The sequence below is a fragment of the Pelmatolapia mariae genome, linkage group LG1 (assembly GCF_036321145.2).
Source record: "Pelmatolapia mariae isolate MD_Pm_ZW linkage group LG1, Pm_UMD_F_2, whole genome shotgun sequence".
Lineage (NCBI taxonomy): Eukaryota > Metazoa > Chordata > Actinopteri > Cichliformes > Cichlidae > Pelmatolapia > Pelmatolapia mariae.
In genome coordinates, this window is record NC_086227.1 from 14,147,053 (window position 1) to 14,170,750 (window position 23,698).

Here is a 23,698-nt window from a genome sequence, read left to right on the forward strand (position 1 = left end):
AATGAGGGGATGGAAGGAGGCACAGGCAGGGTCTAGTTTATTTCTCAGTTTTTTGTTGCCTTATGGTTCCAAGTGCTGTCACCAATCTTTGCATTTTGTTATTATCTCATGACACTTGTTTAATCAGCTACCATCTCTCCTATGGACTTTTTAATGTCTACAGTCTCAGATCAACACAGCGCTGCCCTCCAGCACTATCAGCAGCAGGAGCAGCAGCAACCCCTCAACAGCAACATTGTACCCATCAGGTAAAACATAGGCTACGTTTGCTTTGCCTCACAACAGTGATATAGTATGATGCGATTCCATATTAGATTCTTGATGAATGTGTGTTGTTGTTATTCAGCCTGGTTCAATGTGCCCCTTTTTAGCTTTGAGCACCCGCCCCTATAAACGTCTCTGCACGGCCCTGGTTGAGATGATGGATAGTTAACACAATTATTTACAGAGTTTGTCAAAAACTGTAGATTCATCAAACTTTAATAATTAGAAGGTCAGAGACGACTGCCCATAAAACAACAAATGTGACCTTGATAATGAGTTTATATTGTGAGAGCTCTCATTGTGTACAAGTTTGATTAAATAATGACCCACACTGTAGGAGGAGTAATGACTCATGTGAGCAGACAGATGGACGACGGACGGTTCCCCGTGGCAGGAGCTCATCGGTCCTGCAGCCGGATGAGCTGAAATGTGACTTAATGCTTGAAGTGGGGACTCGTCTCTCTCTCTGATTCCACTCCTCGTGTCTTGTTACCGCTCACCAGAGATACAAGCAGAGGAGTAGGCAAGCAGAGACACAGGGAGGGAGACGTTGAGGCAGCAAACATTTAAGAAAATGTTTTCCTGATTTTTGAGCCTCATTTTGAAGTTGCATGAATAGTTTGTTATAGTCAAATTACAGCTCAGCTTGATACCAGTGTCAATTTATTTAATATATATATTTTCAATAAAATCCACATCACTCTCAAGATGTTATTGTCCTTTTAAATTCTCTTTTAAATCGTAAAGTGCAAAAACTCTGAACACCTTAAACAGCTGAAACAACTTATGAATATAAAAAGGACAAGTTGTTCCAAAAGTCCTCCTCCCTCTGTGGTTTGGTGTCTGATGACACTACATGCATGATACATGCTCAATATAAATCTTGCCACCGGTAAGGATCTCAGTCACAAAGAGAAATCCTCAACACATAATACTCACAATACATGAATCACACCTGTCATCATGTGCACCAAAAAGAGATCAATAGTGTGTTTCTCAGTTCTTGCAGCACTTCCTGTCACCTAAAGTCTGTTGACGTCTCCAGACCAGCCCTAAAGAAGTGCTCCCTGATCTTTGAAATTGAATACACTGAGAGTGTCTGAATAAATCAAATTACTGTCAAGCCCCCGAGATAAAATCATATATGCTCTCAGTTTGTAGTTTAATTAGAAATCAGAGCTAATATTCTACTGAAAGCTTAGGGGCAGCCATTGCACCCTCCCAAATAGTTAGTTATCTGTCGTTTGACAAAATCAAGCTTTTGTTAAGCCCCCTTTTGTTAAGCCCTCTTTTGTTAAGCCCCCTTTGTTTGGCAAACCTTTGAGGTTTGCCAAACAGAAACTTCTGTAATAAATGTTTCTAACAGTAAATATTTTTCAGACATTTTTTCCATCTGTCTATGTGTTGTCCCTTAATCTGAGCTGTAACCAAATGAAGCAGAGTGTAATTACTTCCTTCAAGCCATCCTGTCACAGTGAGTGTAATCTACAGTATAATATACTGGCTCTTTGTGATTTACAATGTAAGCTATTCATGGTGACCTGAAACAAGTGTGTGGTTGGCAGAGTTGGTTTATTGTGGTGCTTTTCAGTGTTTCTGCAGGGTCTTGCACATGAGCACAACATTTCACAAACAGAAAACAAAGACTGAGAAATTGCTTTTCAACTTTTTTGGACAGATTAAACATCTTAGGCTACAAATAGATTATCAGTGCGTGAACTCACAGTTGCCTCCAACACAAAATCCTCCATTTTCCTCCATTTACCCTAAGCTAACAGCCTTTCCAACAACAACTACAACCTCGCTGCAGTCCAAGATGCATGTGAGGATGAAGATATAGAAGAGATGGAACTTCAACAAAATATGGCAAGACCCACGGGCGACCACACTCCGTTACCAAGTCCCAATCCCAAAAAACTGAAAAGCAAAACTACTGGGAAGCAGGTGGGCAATGAGAATATATATGAAGTCTTGCTAGCCTTCACAAAAAGATGTGAAGAAAGATTTGATTCACTTAACAAGACACTTTGAATGAAGCATCAAAGCAAACACAAAGGCAAACAAAGAAAGCAAAGAGGAAATTGACAAGCTAAGGACAAAGATGGAGTCGCTGATGAAGGAAAACAAAGAGCTGAAGGAGAGCTGTCTGGAGAGCGCACGGTACCGCAGAAGATGGGACCTCAGGCCTGACAGAGAAAGAAAATGAGAATACATGTGAAACGGTGATAGGCATTCATAGACCTTGAAGGAATTAATATATTTGATACTGAACTAAAAAGACGTCAGTTCCCAGATGACACAGTAATGTTTTTGAAGGATTAATCAATGCTTGATAAAGCTTTGAATGGAATTTCAGTTTTTTCTAAAGCTTCAGACCTGAATCTAAAGAAATGTTCACTTTATAATTGTTGGAAAAAAGCATGAGGACGATTGCCGTGAAAAGTGACGTTAAATATTTAGGCGTTTATTTAAAAAAGATATCAAAAGTCAAAAAAGCTAAAAGATAAAACTGATGGTATGTCCAAAACACTAAATCATTGGCTAATGAGAGATATTACAATTTTTGGATGCAATCTATTATCAAAATCAGAGGGTGTCTCAAAGATGGTTTATCCAGCTTATTCATTATACATTACCCCGCAAAGTATTAAAAAGATGAACTCCAATCAATCACTTCACTCAATGGCTGGAGTATTTAAAATAAACTGGATAAAAGCCTTCCTCTCAAAACCTGACTCCATATCGTTCCAAGGTGATCAGCAACACAGGGGCACCACAGGGGACTTTCCTCTCCCCCTTCCTCTTCACCCTCTACACCACAGACTTCAGCCACTGCACAGAGACCTGCTATCTTCAGAAGTTTTCTGACGACTCAGCGGTGGTTGGATGCATCAGCAGGGATGATGAGACGGAGTACCGGGCTGTGGTCGACTCCTTTGTCACGTGGTGTGAGCAGAATCATCTGCAGCTCAATGTGGCAAAGACCAAGGAACTGATCGTGGACTTCAGGAAGACAAGGAAACACTTGACCCCTGTTTCAATACAGGGGGTCAGTGTTGACATTGTGGAGGACTATAAATACCTTGGAGTCCACATTGACAATAAACTGGACTGGGCTAAAAACACCAAAGCACTTTACAGGAAGGGCCAGAGTCGTCTCTATTTTTTGAGGCGACTGAGGTCCTTCAACATCTGCCAGAAAATGCTGAGGATTTTCTACGAGTCTGTTGTGGCCAGTGCGATCCTCTATGCTGTGGCATGCTGGGGGAGCAGGCTGAGGGTCGCAGATGCCAACAGACTCAATAAACTAATCCGTAAGGCCAGTAATGTTGTGGGGATGGAGCTGGACTCTCTCAAGGTGGTGTCGGAGAGGCGGATGTTGTCCAAAATAAAGACAATGTTGGATAACACCTCCCACCCACTCCATGACATGCTGGTCAGTCACAGGAGCACGTTCAGTGAGAGACTGAGAGTACCGAAAAGCACCACTGAACGACACAGGAAATCATTCCTGCCTGTGTCCATCTCCCTATACAACGCATCTGCTTAACACACTGTTTACTGCTACAACTACATGTTTCTTTCCAGCTATTTATTAATGTGTGACTTATATATATATATATATTGTACTATTCTTAGTTAGCGTGTTGTCTGTTTTGTTAATATTGGTTTATAATGGAGCACTGTAACAAAAAAATAATTTCCCCCAGGGTTCAATAAAGTATTCTGTTTCTGATTCTGATTCTGATATCCCCAAAAATATTTTCAAAAAGGTGGGAGGGTTGGATTTTCTTCTGAAATGTGATTTTGATATTTGGAAGTTGCCTGTCAAACTGTCAGAATATCATAAGCAAGTCTTATCTTATTGGAAGATGGTTTTTGCCCATGACCTCACGCCCCATGGCTCCACCTTGTGGAATAACAGGACCATTACAATTAATAGGAAGTCGCAACCATCCCTCCATAAATCTGAGCGTACACACTTTCTGTCTGTCCTAGTCTTCCATCCACCAGCTGTTAGGGTTAAATACCTAACAGCTTTACTTTAATAAAGAGGCAGAGATTAAAAAAATAAACCCTTTAATAATAAAAATAAAATTTTGTTTTAAAGTCTATATCTTCAGGCAGCGGCTCTTGCATGAATCCTCCGTTGTATGTGTGCAACAGCAGCACTGAGCTCTCTCCGAGTGATGACTTTCAACCTGTTTGACTTGGACAGCCGAGAAGCCTCCGAGCCTACAAGCCTGAGCAGGACCAGTCTGGGGACACCACGCCTCCTGGTCAGAAACTCAGGACTTCTCAGTCCAACAGGACTAACCTGCAGAAGAACACCAAGAAAGAAGTGCATGTGAAACCAGTCCCTCATCACATAGGAACATGTACAGGCCAGATGGAGATGTAGTTTTAATGTTAAAGTCATTAAAGATTAAAGAGCACAAACAATTATAGTGTGCGTTCTAACCTCTTTATGAGCTCTGTAGATGAGAGTGGAGTAAGCATGAATCCTCTTTTTGGTGCGTGGAGGGATCCTACGCATTACATGAACAGTCGCCTTCATGTTTGCTGTGTCAAGTTCCTTGAAGGGAAAAAAAAAAGTCATGAAGAGAAATCACCCAGTGAGACTTGCAGAATCTCTTTTATAAGGCCACTGGTGATGAAAGCAAAAGGGCGCACAGGGAGTGAAACTCGTACTCTAATCAGCACAAATTGGAAACAGCTTAGCTTGATTAGGCTTAATTATTTTTACCCACCTGGCTTTAAAACCCTGAGTGGGAGGAGGGAGAAATGCCACGCTCAAACAAAAACAGGAGCAGGGGCCCGTTCTTCGTACCTCGCTAAGTAAGTTAGCCGGATTTGAATGTTGACGATTTCGCGTGATCTTGGATCGTTCGGTTCTCCGAAGCTCATCTGGGACTTGCTGTCATAGCAACAGATCCGTAAGCGTAAACCTGCTCGGGAGCAGGTTTACTTTATGTAAACAGGATTAGATCGCGGCCACTCAGGTATGTCCGCTGCAGTTATATGAAAGCAAGAGCGATATTTCTCCACTGTTTTACCATAAATAAATATTATCAATATAACTAAAGATAATGCAGCATTTGATTCTTGTATTGATTTCATACAGATACATACAGGTCATTTCCGAAAAAAAGGGAAATGTACTATTAATCATCCTATTACATGTAGTAGATCATGTCAGATGTAATTCATATTTTAGAGTAGTAATAGTAAATTACTACGTGCAATCAAGATGAGAGACCATGACTATAAAAGCGAAGGTGGATTTGGGAAGTCTGTCGCAGCCATGTCCTGTCCGTTTGTACGCGAGCAAGGAAGGTGCAAGATTGATAAGGAGAGTTTACAGAATTTAGCGTATATTGCGGGATAGACAGGATCCTTTAGCTCAGCGCGACAGTGTGCTCATAGAGAGATATCGAGAGAGAGTGAGTGAGTTGCGGTCAGGTGTAATTTTTAAATTTTGATGATTTCTTTGAAATGTTCTTTTTCCAGGGTTGAATGATTGTACAGCGTACATCTTTAATTACTTTGAGAAAAAAAACTAGAACTGGTGCACAAGTTTGAATTTATTTTGAATTTCTGAATTTCCACAGGGTGGAAAGTACACATACAGGTTCACATACATACTTACACCCCCACTAATATCTGGTTAACTATTTGCCAGTTGCAGCTTGACCAGATGCGTTTGGTTGCCATCAACAAGCTTCAACAATGCTGCATAATTTTGGCTCGATATTTGACCACTCTTCTCGGCTGAAATAGTGGAGTTAATTTAAATTGGTTGGTTTCCTGTCACGGATCCAGCTTTTAAGCATAGTCCACAAATTTTCAAAAGGATTGAAGTCAGAGCTTTGGGAAGCAATGTTCCCTCTAAGCTGCGCACGTGCGCAATTGCGCACTGTTGGCACGGTCTCTGCGCAGAGAAAATCTGCGTTGCGCACACAAAAAAAATTCTAACCTGAATTGAAATTAAAGTAAATATGTGCCGACACCGGTGTTTTAGCTAGCAAAGCGTGGCTGATGTGGAGTGAAGCCACGTTAATGACAACGTGTACAACCATTGGAGATGTGAGCAGGACAGACGGAACAATTGACGGAAAAAGTGTGGACTTTATACCAGTTTTTAAATTGTGTTGATAGGCCACGTAAAACCAGAGTTATGATTTAAAAAAAAATGCAATGTTTGGTTTTCTTCCTGAATACTATCGTTGTTTATATTCACTGCGTGAAGAAAGGGTAAAAACGGCGTTTTATAAGGAAAACGCTCGAAAGCACTCTCCGCCTGTGAGCAAAGACGAAACCAAAACACCCCACACCCTTTCCCATTGGTCGCAAAATGTACCATGTCGACCAATCAAAACATGGCATTTAGTTGTTAAGAAACGGGGGGAAGTTTTAGGAGTGACGGCGGTGTTTTGAGATGTGAGAGATTTGCGACGTTTAGCGCAAATCTTGTGTAGTTAGTGTGTGGTGTAGTCAATAGTTTTGTTGTGTGTGTCAGAACAATGAGGCGACTGCTGAATGTTACAGGTGTTACAGGAGTGATACATCTCCTGTTGTCAGGCCTGCAGGTATCAGGCTGTTGTTCTCCTTTATCTGATAGTGGACAGAAATTAATTTTTGGAGTGGCACAAATAATTTGTGTGGCATCAGATTTGATGCAGAACAGCTGATTGTTCTGTAAGTATTTTGAAATGTTTGTTTAAAAAACCGCCTTGGCATCATTATTAGGTAAACAGCTGCAAAAAAACTTGTTTGCAAAACTCAGTCACTTTTTTGAAGAAGTAACTATATAATTAATTGCCCAACATTGGTCATTATATACTATATTTTGCAGACAGAGAGTTACAGGACTCTCTCACAGACCACAGACTCATAATACAAGTCAGAGTTTGATTTTATTTTTTTTTTTTTTAAAAAGAAGAAAGAAAGAAAGAAAGATGTGTTTTCAAAATTGGAGTTCAACTTATTTTTACTTCCAATAGTGTTAATATACTACACAGGTCATGAACAAGATTTTTTTTTTTTTTAAACTTTCATTGTAACTGGGCTAAAGCAGTTAATTAAAAGTAGTCTAACAGAAATGTAAATGCTGTAATTTTATTTTATTTTTTTAATTTTAATTTTAATAAACCATGTAACTTGGATGGATTCAATGCTGGCGAGACCACAGTGCACACGTCTAATGTCGCTCACAGTGATCCAAAGGATCGCTCAGGGAGTTTGTGTGTTCGCTCAGACACATGAAAAATTAGAGGGAACATTGTTGGGAAGACCGCTCTAGAAGCTTAATGTTAGCTTGCATTATTCATTTCAAAACCAGTTTTTATGTGTGTTTGGGTAATTGTCCTGTTGGAATACCCAGTTGTGTCTAGCTGTTGATTTCACTATCTGTGACCACATCCTCATTTTAGTTTTGACAGCATTTCTAATAGATAATGGAAGATGGCTTGAGCATGAATTGAGGCTGCAGTTTGGGGAACTGTTTTGCCTCAGAGGGAACTGGTGGTGGCTCCTGAGCCAGGCAGATCCCCATGTACTAATGACAAGTATATAAATTGAAAAAGGAAGGGAGGGTCAGGCACACAAAATGCAGCTTGTAGTGTCTGGGGGCCATATTTAGCAGAGAACCAGAAGGGAGGTGTATGGAGATGTGGTCCCAGTCCTGAAATTCAGATAAATTTATCTCTAATTGAGGTGAAGTTGACAAAGTTGGAAGTAGTCCTTCTTCATTATTCCAAAATAGCTTCAGAGTATGATGCTACCACCACCATGCTTGACAGTTGGAACAGTTTTCTGTAAAACATGTTCGAAAGGGGTTCAAATCCATCATCTGTCTCGGCCTTTCTATGTGGCGTTTGTATGTTGTCCTGGTGTTTGCGTGAGTTCTGAGTACTCTGGCTTGCAAATTAGTGGCTTAAGTTGATAGGTTAATCTAAATTGCCTACAGGTGTTATGTGTGTGTGTGAATGGTCTTCTGTCTCTGTGTATCAGATGGGTGAGCTGTCCAGGGTGTACCCCACCTTGCCTTGTGGCAGATGGGATAGACTCTAGCCCCCCAGAAAATCCAAAATAATTCTGAGCTTGTGCACCCAATTCCTGTTTTTTCTTCTTTTTTTTTTTAAACAACCATTAGAGACATACGCTGAGCAGTCATTCCTGGAAAAACAACTTTTTATGATTTGAAGAAATCATAAAAAGCCTCAAATTACCATGACATCTTTTGACTTAAATTAAATGCTACTTTTAACTGTTCTTTACTTTCTCTGATTTTGAAATCAAGATATACTGGAGATACATTTACTTGAGTACTGGACTAAAATACTGAATCTGCACTACAGTACTGTAATATAGACCTGGTATACATAAATAATAAACAACAAGGGAAGTTTATGTCTATTTGTTTTTTTTTCTGCTGGTATATTTTTCTCAGATTATACGTAAAAAGTAGTCTAAATACTGTCAACATTTACACAATACACCAACTGTATATTCTTTACAGTGATGATGACTTTAATGGCAAAGAACAATGCATGAATTACATTTTAAGTAATGTGCAAAAGTACAGTTCTGTGGTACTCAACGAGTGTTTTCATTTAATGCTGCTTTAAAATCGAGGGAAATAAAGGGAAACTAGCTGAATGCATTTAATAGCTAGATACTTTAAACTATTTACTTTTTGTATATAAAATATAAACCCCCAAAAACCCAACAGTACATGTAATAAATCTAATGTTTATGAAACAAGCCATATAAACTAGCAGGATACTCGGTCAGTTTTCCCCATTTCTAAATAAAGTGAATACGCTTAAGGCTTAAAGCCTTGGAGTAGAAGGAACGAAAGTGATCTGGCGCCCCCTGTCGGCGAGCAGGGAAACAACAAGAACACAATGTTTTTGTTTTTTTTACAGATTGGATGTACAGTCGCTCACAGACGTTTCTGCCCTCCAGCCTCTCTGTGTTTGTGAGACCTCACGTCCTGTCCTCTGCGAGCCCTGACTCGTCTTATTAGGCACTTTGACCGGGCCGTGTGGTCGTGTGTGCCTGAAAATTTATGCTGCTAGCTTAATGTTACATGTTGATATTGTCAAAAAACAGCTGGATGCTACCCGGCTAGCGAGCGCTAGCAGAGCAGCCTCTGCGGGGATCGAGTCGGCGAAACAGGACTGGGAGGATGGGTCGCTGCCTGGTAAGACAGCCTACCTAAGTTATTAAGCGAGAGCCGGTGGTGTTCGAAGCTTCGTTTACAAACAAGCAAATACCGAGTTTTAAGCGGTCGCTGAGACTTAAACTGTTGTTGTGTGTGCAGTGATCAGAGAGGATGAGGAGTCGCAGTAACTCAGGAGTGCGGCTGGACGGCTATGCCCGGCTGGTCCAGGAGACCATCCTGTGCCATCAGGTGAGTCCAGACATACAGCAGAGACGAGGCAGCGCAGTAAAGCTGGAGCACTTCCGCAAAGGTGGATTTTCGTTTTTAGGCAGGAAAAGGGAGTGAGGGCCACTTTTTTCGCAATGTTATTGAGAAACGTTTGAATGAAGCAATAACTCAAGATCTAAATGTGGAAGCACTTATTTCAAAATGAAGTATGTTGCATACTGTGATTACAGTTATTGATGCGTTACTACCTGTGTACTAGTTTAGATGTTGCAGAATGTACGTGGTTGTATATGAAATACTGTCATACATTATTTTGGACACTATAGTCCATTTGAACGTTTAAGTCATGCAAACTTCAAACGAGACAACACCAGGACCCAGTGTTATGGATTTCAGTTATGCACATATCCTTGATTTCTCCTTCAGAAGCATGCTAGGTATGGACATGTTTTGTAGCCCATATAGGTTAGGGTTCAGCCAAAAGTGAGCTGCACAGAAATAAACAAAGTGTGGGCAAAGTTCAGGCACTGGAACAGGCTGAGGACTGGAAAGCTATGTACTGTTATCTACTGGCTCTTGAGCTCACATGAGGCACCATCAACAGCTGTCTATGCTAAACTGTGACCCAGAGAGTACTCAGCTGATAGGAAACGGCATCAGCTTTCCACGCATAGCATGTACTGACATGTCGGGGTATATGTTTCGTGAGAGAGGAGGGGTGACACAATGATGTCTCAGGCTCCTCCAAATATAAACTGCAACTGCTGTATTATTATTACTGGGCACACATTAACTTTTAGTAACTTTCAGTGAAAGGATTCTGATACTTTTTAACAATTTCAGTTTGAATTGTAACCAGCGGGACCATGCTTCCATTCATTTTCAGCTCTGCTCATAGGAGATCACAATAACACATATAAGAATAATAGCTATGATTCTGTGATAGGTGAAGAAGAATCACGCCTCGTTGGCTTAAAGTGTGTATTGGGTCCTGTCTGTGTGTTGTAGTCGTTGGTGGAGTGTTCAGCTGCTAGCTAAAAAGCTGCAGCTGTGTATCTGTCGTGGATCTTTCACACATGGATTATAGAAAAAAGCTCCTGCTCCTTCAAGCTTGACCGAAATTTGCACCAGCCCACATGGATAAGTCAAATACTCTGGAGAAAAATGTTATGGTCAGATGAGACAAAGATTGAGCTGTTTGGACACAATGGCAAAATGTATGTTTGGGAGAGTAAAGCTGAGGCTTTCAAACCTAAGAACACTTTACAAACTGTCAAGCATGGTGGTGGTAGCATCATGCTCTGTAGCTATAATGCTGCTTATGATACTGGTGCGTTGCACAAAGTGGATGGAATAATGAAGGATGACTATCTTCAAAATTTTCAGCTTCACGTCAGATCAACAGCTAGAAAGTTGAAACTTGGACACTGTTGGGTTTTCCAACAGGACAATGATCCCAAACACACCAGAATTGGTTTTGGAATGGAGCTTCTGTAATGGGCTTCCCAAAAAACCTGACCTCAGAAATGTTAAAGATTTGTGTTCGTGGTACAATCATTCAACTCTGAAAAAAACCCCAACCTAAATCACAATTATGATCACATTCAGGCTCATGATGAGTGCAGGTAAACTATTGACCACAACTGTATCCTTCATACCACCCCTGTCTTTACTATTGGTTAACATGTCACATGTGTCTTGGTTTCAGAACCCAGTGACAGGACTTCTTCCTGCCAGTGCGCAGAAGAAGGACGCCTGGGTGAGGGATAATGTTTACAGTGTCCTGGCGGTGTGGGGGCTGGGTATGGCCTACCGGAAGAATGCAGACCGCGATGAAGACAAGGCCAAAGCTTACGAACTGGAGCAGGTGTGTTTGCAACATAAATAGAGCGAGTAAAAAAGGGGCCTGTGCATTCTTTCAGTTATGACGGGTTAAATATTTGAGGATAGCAAAACATAGGAAAACTTTAATGAATGTGGGCTTTAGTTAAGCTAAAGTATCACATTAGCTCAACAGAAAATATTGTTTTACTCTTAAATAGCTTGAAAGGGAATATAAAAGAATCACATTTGTTTTGGTCAGCACTGCGATCGTAATGTTTTAGTAGGCTTTAGGAAAAAAGAGGATTAAAGAAAGAGGAAAGGATTATTTCACTCTGGCATAACATGCACTGAACATGCACAGGCTTTCACCCATACATACAAACCTACAGTGGATGTACTGAGTGCCATCAATCAACAAGTACCACTCTGCCCCTAATTATAGAGTAAGGTGTTATAATATCTAACTTTAAAATCAGGCCAGCACTGATAAAAGCTCCTGATTGAGATTCACTAAAAGAATTGCTAAAAAATTATCTAATGTGTATGAAAAAACCCCCAATTCATAGTTCTGTTAGAAATTATTAAGTACATTTTTAGCTCTTGTAACTTTGAGTCAGTGTTTAATAGTCCAAGCTGATAAATTTGCTAACCTGTTTGATAAAATACAGCATATTGCAAAAGTCTCGAGCCGCCCTCCACGAGTTCTTGTGGGAAATGTGAGAATAAATACATAGAGCCACAAGAGATGATTGTAGCTGTTTCCTTTCTAGCTTGCTAGAAATAGAAAATTGCATCACGGTGAGATTTTTGCCGTTTACTTATAGAGCTGTTTTTGTTTGCTGGCAGAGTGTGGTGAAACTGATGCAGGGGCTTCTGCAGTGCATGATGAGACAGGTAAGATATACCCTGGGTTTGAGTATTGGACTGCTGGGCAAACAAAACAAACGACTTGATGACGTCACTTTGTACTGTGAAATTATTGACGTTGCTGATTAGCTTATGAAGAAACTCATTATAAACTTTGCTAAAGCTATCGACAAAAAACAATGAGTCTTTGGTCATGTGTCTCCAGGTGGCCAAGGTGGAGAAGTTCAAACACACCCAGAGTACAAAGGATTGCTTGCATGCCAAATATGATACTCCCACTTGTGCCACAGTGGTCAGGGATGATCAGTGGGGTCATCTCCAGGTGGACGCCACCTCGATTTACCTGCTGATGCTGGCACAGATGACAGCCTCAGGTACAATAGCGATGCAGACTGCTTTTTTTTTATGTATATATATAATTTTTGCCTTTTCTTTGCCTTGGTGTTGTAACATCATGTTATTAAAGAATGAGTTTTCCTTTGTTAAAACAGTCACTGAGCGCTGAACATAGTTGTTATCTCATCCCGCAGGTCTTCGTATCGTTTCCAACCTGGACGAGGTAGCCTTCATCCAAAACTTGGTCTTCTACATAGAGGCTGCCTACAAAGTAGCGGTGGGTAATGTTTTTTAGAGGTCTTGTTTGGGTATGTGGTGTCTGGAGGGTGACATATGAGTAGTTACATGAAAAGACACAGAATAAAAGCTGCTCCCAAAGTAAGTGCATGTCGAGTCTTCTACTGTAACACATCCAGATGTTTGGAAACACTTCTGGGTTTTGGACTGACTTCGGGGTAGTGTAACCACAGGTTTTTGAAACAATGAATGAAAGAAGAATTAGTAGTAAAAAGTCCGAGGTTTGTTTGTTTGTTTTTTTTTGTTTCTGTTATCATAGTTGAATGATAAATCAGTGGGATAGGCTTTTCAGTGCCATGATGAGTTTCAGTACTGGAGAGTTGCTATAAAGAAAGAAAGCCATGACCATTTTTACCACTGCAGGACTATGGAATGTGGGAACGAGGTGACAAGACTAACCAGGGCATTCCTGAGCTCAATGCCAGCTCTGTAGGAATGGCTAAGGTACAAAGGATATGTGTTATTTAATAATTATCAGCATTTATGATACACTGTACTGTCCATTCATGGATATAGGGATTAATCTGCGTATGCACGTTGCAGGCAGCGCTTGAGGCTATAGATGAGCTGGATCTGTTTGGTGCTCACGGAGGGCCGAAGTCAGTAATCCATGTGTTGCCTGATGAAGTCGAACACTGTCAGGTATCATTTTTAATTAGCCTTTAGCTATGGTAGCATCACCTCTGTTTGTCTTTCTTGTATTCAGTGTGCTGTTTTTCCCCTTCAGTCTATTCTGTGCTCCATGCTGCCAAGAGCTTCAACTTCAAAGGAAATAGATGCTGGTCTTCTGTCCATCACTTCTTTCCCTGCGTTTGCTGTGGAGGATGCTGACCTGGTGGCTGTGACGAAGTCAGAGATCATAAGCAAACTGCAGGTGAAGTCAAAGCATAAGCAAGCTGGACATTTCTGCCAAGGAAAAGTATGTAGTTTGGTATTTTGACCTGCACTCTTTAAATTCTACTCTTTGCTTTATTTCAGGGTCGCTATGGCTGCTGTCGCTTTATCAGGGACGGATATCGTTGTCCCAAAGAGGTGATATATTCTAGTATTAAGGCTCATGGGACATGTAAATGCATTACAGCAGTGAACACAGGGAGGAGGTGCTCTTTTTTAGTGAAGAGTATAGATTTTTATTTTTTTTGCAGGAAAGCTTATGTAAGCTCTTGATCTTTCTCGCTAGGATCCATCTCGGCTGCATTATGATCCTGCTGAGCTGAAGCTATTTGAGAATATCGAGTGTGAGTGGCCTGTATTTTGGACTTACCTCATCCTGGATGGTATTTTTGCTGGTGATCACGTTCAGGTAAAGCAACCAAATACACTGGTTCATATGCACTTTCTGCTGTACTCACACAATCATTGAGTCACTTTGGATATGGCTTTTTTAACAATAACAACAAATTTGCTTTTGCACAGGTGCAAGAGTACCGTGAAGCACTGGAGGGTGTTTTAATCAGAGGGAAGAATGGCATTAAGTTGGTGCCTGAACTTTATTCTGTTCCTCCTGACAAGGTATCCTAGACTCACGGAGAGCACAACATACAGTTAGTGCCATAAATTTGGACGCTGATGCATTTTTAAAAATAATTTTACCTTTGTGACACAAGTGGTCTTGAGCAGTAATTCTCTAAGCTTTCTGAAGATCTTTCGAAGTATGTCTTTGGTCATTGGCGTCCTCTTTTTCAGTCCAGTCCTCATACCTGACCATTTTCAGAGAAATGCTTTTTATGGTTTGTTGTTACTGACCTGTGAATCATTCTGGCATAAAAAGGCAAATAACTCAAGGGATGAACCTGTTGTATCAACACGTAACAGACAACTTGGCAAAAAAAATAAATTATATCTTGAAGCATTTTGTTACTATCTGGGGAGGACGAAAGAAGCTTATTAGAAATGTACAAACTCTTTTTTTTTTTGTCTACTACATTTCTTTGGCATATATTTCAATTAAATCACTGCACCTATTTCCCATTTTCCTAGTGAAATATACAAAATGATGGGGGACTCAAGATTGTGAATTAGTAGAAGATACAAAATTGAGTCTTTCATGAAGAATACTTTTAAAATGTCTGTTGTAATATGACATAGGAGCAGCTTTTACATGTGCAATGCTATTGTAGTGTATTATTTTATATTTTTTCAGTATCAAGTTTAACCATAATTAGTTGCATTGTCCTCTAAAAATCAAAAGGAAAAAAAATGGTTGTGCCCAAAAAAATGTTTTATTTATTATTTATATATTTACTATTTGTTTTATTCTTGTTTCACAAAATAGTTTGTCATTAAACTTTGTTGTGACAAAGACAGGGACTGTTTCAGTGTATATATCTGTTTATTAAGATACCAAAAATACCAAGATACCAAAAAATATGTACCTCTTGCAGGTTGAGGAGGAGTATAGCAATCCTCACTCAGTAGACAGGGTAGCCATGGGTCAGCTGCCACACATGTGGGGACAGTCACTCTACATCTTGGGGTGCCTTCTGGCTGAGGTAGGTCCTGAGCTACACACTACCTTAAATGTTAGCTAGCCACAAGGCAACTGTTTGTTATCAATGTGTGTATGGCAGACAAATTGGGAATAATGCAGTATTCTAACAGACATTCAATACACAAAAACCACCTCACTTTTTATACGTATAAGCATTCAACGAATGTTATAAATCTTCTGCTTCGTCTTGCCTTTTCTTTTCGGATTAAGGGTTTTTTAGCACCAGGAGAGATAGATCCACTCAACAGGAGATTCTCTACAAGCTTCAAACCAGATGTTGTGGTACAAGGTTGGTGATTAATTTGTAGGAAACAACTGATATGGGCTGAGAGTTAAAGTCTGGTACATTAAGTAAGATATTAACTAAGCACTGCTTTGAAAATAGAGGGACTTTCAGCTTCAGTAACCAATGTCGCATTTCTGAAATTAGTCATTTCTGATGTTCTAAAGTCAGCATATTTTTTTTGTACACACCAATGCACCAATGTGCACACCAATTCATACAAGCACTTTTTTATGCTTAAATGCTTTTTATCTTGGGTGGCTGTGGCTACAACATAGCTTGCCATCACCAGTGTGTGAATGTGCGTGTGAATGGGTGAATGACTGGATATGTAAAGCGCTTTGGGGTCCTTAGGGACTAGAAAAGCTCTATATAAATACAGGCCATTTAACACTCACATTCCAATAAATACATCGGAGAGCAACTTGGGTTTAGTAACTTGCCCCAGGATATTTGGCATCCAGACTGGAGCAGCTAGATATTGAACTGCCAATATTTTTTAATATCTTTTAAATATCTAAATTGCTTTTTATATGTTGTGTTTTTTTTTTTTTGTTGTTTTTTTTTAGTTTGTGTTCTAGCAGAGTCGGAGGAGATCCAGGAGTTGTTAAGAGATCTGGGGATCGAGGTACAGACGATGGCAGAAGTTCTGCCCATCAGGGTCATGCCAGCTCGCATCCTGAGCCACGTCTATGTTAGACTGGGTAAACAAGCACTCTTTTCCTTATGTACAGCTGTGCATGTGAGTTCATATTAAAATAAATAAGAGTACCATCTGGTGTCTCTGCCACAGGGAACAGCAAGAAGCTGAATCTGAGTGGGCGGCCATACAGACACATTGGTGTCTTGGGAACATCCAAATTCTACGAGATCCGAAATCGCTCTTACATATTCACCCCTCAGGTAAAACTAGGGCACGTTGTGACCTTGTTATGTTATCCACATTAACATTAATAATTGAACAATAAATATTTGAATTTCTGCTTGGGCCCCCCTTTGTTCAGTTTCTGGATCAGCACCATTTCTATCTGGCTCTGGACAACCAGATGATTGTGGAGATGTTACGGACCGAGCTGGCCTATCTCTCTTGCTGCTGGAGGATGACAGGACGGCCTACGCTCACATTCCCAATCACCCGTAGCATGCTGGGTAATAACCAAAGCATATCAGTCTGTAATTGTTCTACATAATATAATTAATAATGTACTGTATTTTTTTAGCGAATATAAAAAATAAACTTAGATGTTTGGACTGCATGTTCAAACAGGAGATGACACTGCTGAACACATGAACTGTGAGTAGCTCCTAATTTTTTACCTGATGAATGTCCATCTTTTTTCTGTCTAGATGAAGATGGAGAAGTAATTGATTCATGTATCCTGTCAACTCTAAGGAAACTGCAGGATGGCTATTTTGCTGGAGCGAGGTTTGTTTCTCTCTATAGCTTAAAACAGCAGATGATGTGAATTTTGTGATTAGAGAAAAGTTTGTGTCTGAGTACTTTGGCTGACCACTACAGGGTGCAGATGTCAGACGTCTCCAGTGTCCAGACCACTTCTTTTCACACTCGTCTCAGCTTCCTGGATGAAGAGAACGATGACATATTACTTGAGGATGGAGGCGATGATGATGATGGATATGGAAAGGAGTATAATACCTGTGGTCCCTCGGGTAATTACTTATTGTCCCAGAACTGTACAGCAGTTGAGTGGCACGATTAATTTGTCCTGTGTTTAAACATGGTTCAATTCTATTTAACTCTAGAGGACTCAGAAGATGTATTTGACCAGTACCTCACCCAGCTCCTTCACAGCACCACTACCAAGTGCCATCTTCCTCCCATCCAGAGGGGGCAGCACCACGTCTTCAGTCCAGAACATACCACAAGAGACATCCTGTCTTTTATGGCGCAGGTCCAGGGCCTGAACGTTCCCAGTGAGTTTCTCAACAGTGTAATGACCAAGCTAGTTTTCATGCTAGTGCAGATACACTAACCATAGTGTGTATTTAGAAGATGCATTTGGTCACCATGATGCCACCAATTGGTTTGTGAAGCCTTGTCTTGAGCATTTTTGTTGTTTTGTTTATCTGAGACAAGCACAATGTCAGTGTGACTGAAAATGTTTGCTGAGGTCCCACATTAAGCAAGGACTTGGGTAATTTTCTCGTGAACGTCATTACAATTAGTTCAATTGTTTTTCACCCCCTGCTGGCCATTAGAAAGACAGGCAGGTTTATGGCGCTCGAGCACTGGCTTCACCCTCCTAGCACATCCGTCTTTTATAAGCAGTCTGTAATGATATAATAAGACTGATGTTAGATTTTTTGACATCAAAGACTCACCAAATCTTGTCAAAACACTAAGCCGTTGTCAAGCCTGTCAAACCTGCACAGGTCTGGTCTACCTCCTGAACCCAAGGGACGAGTCATCACAGTGCAAGCTGTTACTGCAGTAAAAACTGTGATTGAATGAATTTTCTAATAATAATCCAGTAATAATCAAAGATATCCTCCCTGTTTAACAGCAAAGCAGAGACCTTAAAAGGCATTCTTTTGTAATAATCTGCCAGTGTGTTAAAAAGCAGAGACTCTCTTTTTAATGCTCTGTTTTAATGAAACATATTTTCAGAGTCTTCCATGTATCTGCCTGTGACTCCGGTCAAGAGCAAACATCGCAAATCTCTCAACCTTCTTGATGTTCCTCATCCTCAGCACGTCCCACAGGCGAAACAGCACAAGGTAGGCACAGCATATCCTTCTACCAGCAAACTCATTTCTCTCATGACTTCAGTATTGCTGTGAGTACATTTGTCTAACCCTGGCACTTTTCCTTTACTAGCCACACTCTGCTGCTGATCTTCATCTGCCTCGAGACTCTCAGGGCAACACGGACTTTGCAGCATTGGTCAGGCAGCTAAAAGAATGCCCCACTCTTCAGGACCAGGCTGACATCCTCTACATTCTCTATGTGATGAAGTATGATCATCAAGACAAAAGTAGAGCAAACGTTTGATTAAAAAATGCTGCTTTTGTAATTGCCCATCCTGTGTTTTTGTTCTCTTGAGCAGAGGAGCTGATTGGCCGGTGGAGTTGTCAGGTCCTGGGCAGGGTGGGGTCAGTGTGCGATCACTGTTGGAGGAGCTGTACGTAGAAGCCGGAGCCTGCAAAGAGTGGGGGCTCATTAGGTACATCTCTGGAATACTGCGCAAGAGGGTGGAGGTCCTCGCTGAGGTCAGTGTCTTAGGAAAAAGGTGGCTTAGCACCTGGTTAGAGATTATTTTAAACTAAGTGTGTCAGCAACTTGCAGCAGAGATTACGTGCTTGACTTGGACACCACTAAGTAGTAAGACAGCACTACCACCAAGAGCATGATGATGCCATTCCACATGTAGCCACAAATTGACCTTACAAACATATACCATAAATCCTTTATACTTATATAGTCAGTCTTTAGCCGTGTCATTGGTATCTTCCATGTGGATCAGTCACTGTGGTCAGATTTCTGGACTCTGTTCTGATCCAGTGTTGTTGAATCATTGCTGTCTGTTTGTTGACCTACCCTATTCCTCCTGCAACAAAGAGCTTCAGTCACTCACTCATGCTGCAAGTAAGAATTAGGAAGTTCCTAATAGGTGTGTTTTGAACAGGATCAACAGTGTCCATGGCGATTTATTAATAATTCACTCCACGTGTATTTGTCTTTTCTGCAGGCCTGCACAGATCTGATTTCCCATCACAAGCAGCTGACTGTAGGTCTACCTCCTCAACCCAGGGAAAGAGTGATCACAGTGTAAGCCGTTATTGCAGTAAAACAATGTGGCTGAAGAAATTTTCCAGTAATAATCCAAGGTCTCTGTCCTGATTCTTTTCAGCCCTCTTCCACCGGATGAGTTAAACAACCTCATCTACGAAGCCAGTGGTCAGGACATCAGTGTAGCAGTGCTCACTCAGGTAAGTCAGTCACCGTTTGGACTGTTTGATGATTTTTTCACACGCTGATCTTACAGCTCTGAACTGTGCGTGTCTGTCATGTAGGAAATCATGGTGTATCTAGCCATGTATGTGCGCTCCCAGCCCGCTCTGTTCGGGGACATGCTCAGACTCAGGATAGGACTCATCATGCAAGTGATGGCCACTGAGTTAGCTCGCAGCCTGCACTGTTCTGGTAGGAAAAAAACACCCAAACACAACGTACACATACACATGCACGCATAACCGAGTGGATGAGCAAAGGAATTAAGTCTGCAGAGTGTGCAATATGAAAAGCTTGTAACGTCTTTATAGGGGAGGAGGCGTCAGAGTTTGATGAGCCTGAGTCCATTTGGCATGAAGAACTTACTGCATCACATTCTCAGTGGCAAAGAATTTGGGGTGGAGAGAAGCAGTGAGTTTTGTTGTTCCCTATGCATCCATCCCTCATCCCTCAGGAACAGCTGAACACCTTTGTAATAATCATGGTCATATATTTTGTTGCTCTCACACAGAGTCTATGTATTCTACACCAGATCATGAACCTTGTTACTTAAAATGATTAATCAGGAAAAAAATTTATTTGACTTCCCCTTAAACAATCCTGAATCTTTGACCTGTGACTCTTGTTTTTTTTCATCAGTGCGCCCAATCCAGTCTGCAGCCACTAGCCCTGCGATATCCATCCATGAACTAGGTCACACAGGAGCTACAAAGACTGAACGTACAGGAATACACAAGCTAAAGAGTGAGATAAAACAGGTGGGAATAATAGGACATAGAATTCTAAGTATTGTAATTTAAGTACGGTGTATATATATTTCATCTGCTTCAAGTGCCTTTTTATCTATCTATCATGTGACTTTTTCTGACCTTGGTCTAAATGACTAAATCAGTCTAAATCCATAGCTGGAGTGACTCTCATCCCATCCCATGACAGTAGGAGAACAAGACTTGGACTTCAGATAACTTTTCTGCAGTTTGATGAACCAGTCCAGACCTTCATTAAGCTGTTTTCCCCCCACCCCCATAACCCATCTTGTTATAGCATTTGGTCATGGATTGGCATGGTTTGTTTGTTTGTTAAAGGATTTCTGTTGTGATCAGCCCTGTCCAGCTTTCGTTTTGCTTACAGCAGTCCTTCTCGTGTGCTGATTTTCGCAGCTCTGTTGTAATTTTTACCCATGCCCTTGCTCTGTGTGGCTCCAGCGCCATCATATTTGCAGTGTGACAGCCGTGTGAACCATCTCAAACTGTTCTCTGTCATCTGTCATCCATATCCATGTGTAGATCTTCAGTGGCGGTTTTTCCTTGAGTAGCAATGTCACATCTCCTCGCTCTACGGTAAACCATTTCACCTCGCCTGCTTCATATCACCTTATTTGTTTTAAGGTTGCAATAGGAGGTATGTGTAGACCAAACAAACTTCATTCGGATTTCATAGTTTATGTAGATATCTTACAGTTTACTCGTGGCTTTACTTATTTAAGGATGATGTGATCATAAATCTCTGGGTCTGGGAGACGTCTGCATTTATAATAGCTTGACAAAAATAACCCTGGGTGTGTTTATCAAAATGAAGCAATGTGGCAGCTGTTGCAACAGTATACAGTATCTTTTCTGTGTTTGGAAGATAATTAGTGAAGGCACAAGCTATATCAGGCTGTTACTACGGCTACAACACTAGTTAGTAAGCTCTTTAGAGTATTTATCATTAACACCAATAATACAATAATAGCAGCCTTGTCCTTCAGCATATATACTAAAGTGCTTTGTTGCCAAGTTTGATGGAGTGTCAGTATGCATGGATAACTGCATGAAAGGTGGAAAAGCTATCATTTTGTGGATTGGTGAGACAAAAAAAAGTGCTACAATATTTCAACCTTTTTTACATGCATTTAACCCTAAATATGCTACTGTCTGCACATTATAAATATCATTCATCATAAAGCCAAGAGTGGGAAGGTGCAGTTCTTTGCACCTTGAACTGGAAATGAGCTCAGATAGGAGAAGGTGCTACTGAAGAATCAAAGTGGCGTGATTAAAAACTGTGCTCTTGCCAAATGCGACAGTATACATAACAAATAGATTTGACCTACATGGAGACAAGGTTGAAAAAAAGAACAGTGCTCCACTAAATGTGCTTTAGCAGTGTCTTCCTTTTGGCTTGCAGCGTTGCAGCAGCCCTTCCACTCCCAGTGGAATGCTGTCCCCGGTGAGCACTTGTCCAGGAGACGGCCAGCTGCACTGGGAGGAGAGGCAAGGCCAGTGGCTGAGGAGACGCAGGCTAGATGGTGCCATCAACAGAGTACCTATGGGTTTCTACCAAAAGGTGTGGAAGATCCTGCAGAAGTGCCACGGTCTGTCCATCGACGGATACGTGTTGCCCTCTTCTACCACAAGAGAGGTAGATACTCGCAGACCTGCTGCAGATTTGGACTTCCTGCATATGTGTGTGTTTAAATTCTGTGTTTTCTGTGTAGATGACAGCAGGAGAGATTAAATTTGCAGTGCAGGTTGAATCTGTGCTGAACCACGTTCCACAGCCAGAGTACCGGCAGCTGCTAGTGGAGACTGTGATGGTTGTGGGCCTGATAGCGGACGTAGACGTGGACAACATCGGCGGCATCATCCACGTGGATCGCGTGTTGCATTTGGCCAATGACCTTTTCCTCAGTGACCAGGTACTACCAGAGAAAGGTTTTTGGTCTGTTGCAAGTATTTGTTCACTGGGCTTCACTCTGCGTTACCTCTTCATCTTTAGAAATCCCACGGCGCCAGTGAGTATTTCCTTGAGAAGGACCCAGCAACCGGAATCTGCAACTTTTTCTACGACAGCGCTCCTAGTGGTAGCTATGGCACCATGACCTATCTCTCCAAAGCAGCAGTCACTTACGTCCAGGACTTCCTGCCAAGTTCCAGCTGCCTGATGCAGTGAATAGGCAGACTGGTGTGTTTTACCAACAGACTCTATAAACACCCGAAGAGGCATGTTTCATAAAACTAACTTCCCGTTATCACCTCATACTGTTCATGCGGTGCTTGTAAGTATACTCTTTAATAAACTGTGTAGCGCTCATATAACTGATCTAACATCATAGCCTTAGCTGCCAGTGCAGACCTCTGTATTTCAGTTTATTTAGTCTTTGTGAGTCTAGACTGTAAACCTATTTATTTTGTGAACGTGCTGCTCAGACGTATGTTTATGACACTTACAATCTTACTCTGTTGTCTGTCTTGTAATTTATCGTATGTTACAGTTGTATTCAGGCCCAGCATTTACCAGAGGAAAGATTTTGATCATATGTGCACACTTATCCCTCATAAATCAAATCCATTTCTGCTGTTATTATTTATTTTTTATTTAGTAACATTGTAATTCATTGTTCTGCTGTAATTAATGAGATAATTCCCCAGATATGTGGGAAAAAGGAGTAAAATTTACAACTTGTGCCCTCAGATTAGCTTTTCACTCACACATGACCACATTCATAACAACACATGTATTTATTTTTAAATGTGATAGTTTCCATGTTCTTTATTATTTTGTTTTCATGGCAGCCAATCGTGTTTTAGTACTAACAATACTCTGTTTGGGAACAGTTTTTTTTTAATCTGTGTTGTGTGTGTATAAAGAGTAAAAATCAGTCTATTTCTGCAAATCTCCAGGGTTATGCTACTGATATGTCTGGTCAACTTTACCTCAACATATACTAAAGGTTTGTTCATTTAGCATGAAATAAAGAAAGAAAAAAAGCTTTCATGTGTCTTTTTTAACATGCACATCCATTTTCCTGTTTCACAGAAAGGACTTCAATGTAGTAATTAATTTACAGCAAAAGTAAGTTAACGACTACCCAACAGGTAGAAGTTGGCCAGGTGTTTTCCTTGGCATAGACTAACAGTGGGGGTCTAGTCTGTTTTCCCAGCTGCTGAAATTATAGTAGGCCTCTTGTTGCTGACATTTTTA

The 23,698-nt window shown here is 40.9% G+C and overlaps 1 protein-coding gene and 1 pseudogene across 1 annotated transcript in view; both read left to right on the forward strand.

The window, feature by feature from the left end:
- LOC134627291 (CUB and sushi domain-containing protein 1-like) overlaps window positions 1-941 on the forward strand; it is a 56,340-nt gene extending 55,399 nt beyond the window's left edge. The window contains exons 8-9 of the mRNA XM_063473251.1: window positions 164-248; window positions 602-941. The gene's annotated coding sequence lies outside the window, so the exon portion shown is untranslated. The remainder of the gene's footprint in view (window positions 1-163; window positions 249-601) is intronic.
- Window positions 942-9,194: 8,253 nt separating this feature from the next.
- LOC134627179 (phosphorylase b kinase regulatory subunit alpha, liver isoform-like) lies at window positions 9,195-23,486 on the forward strand (annotated as a pseudogene).
- The last annotated feature ends 212 nt before the right edge of the window (window positions 23,487-23,698 follow it).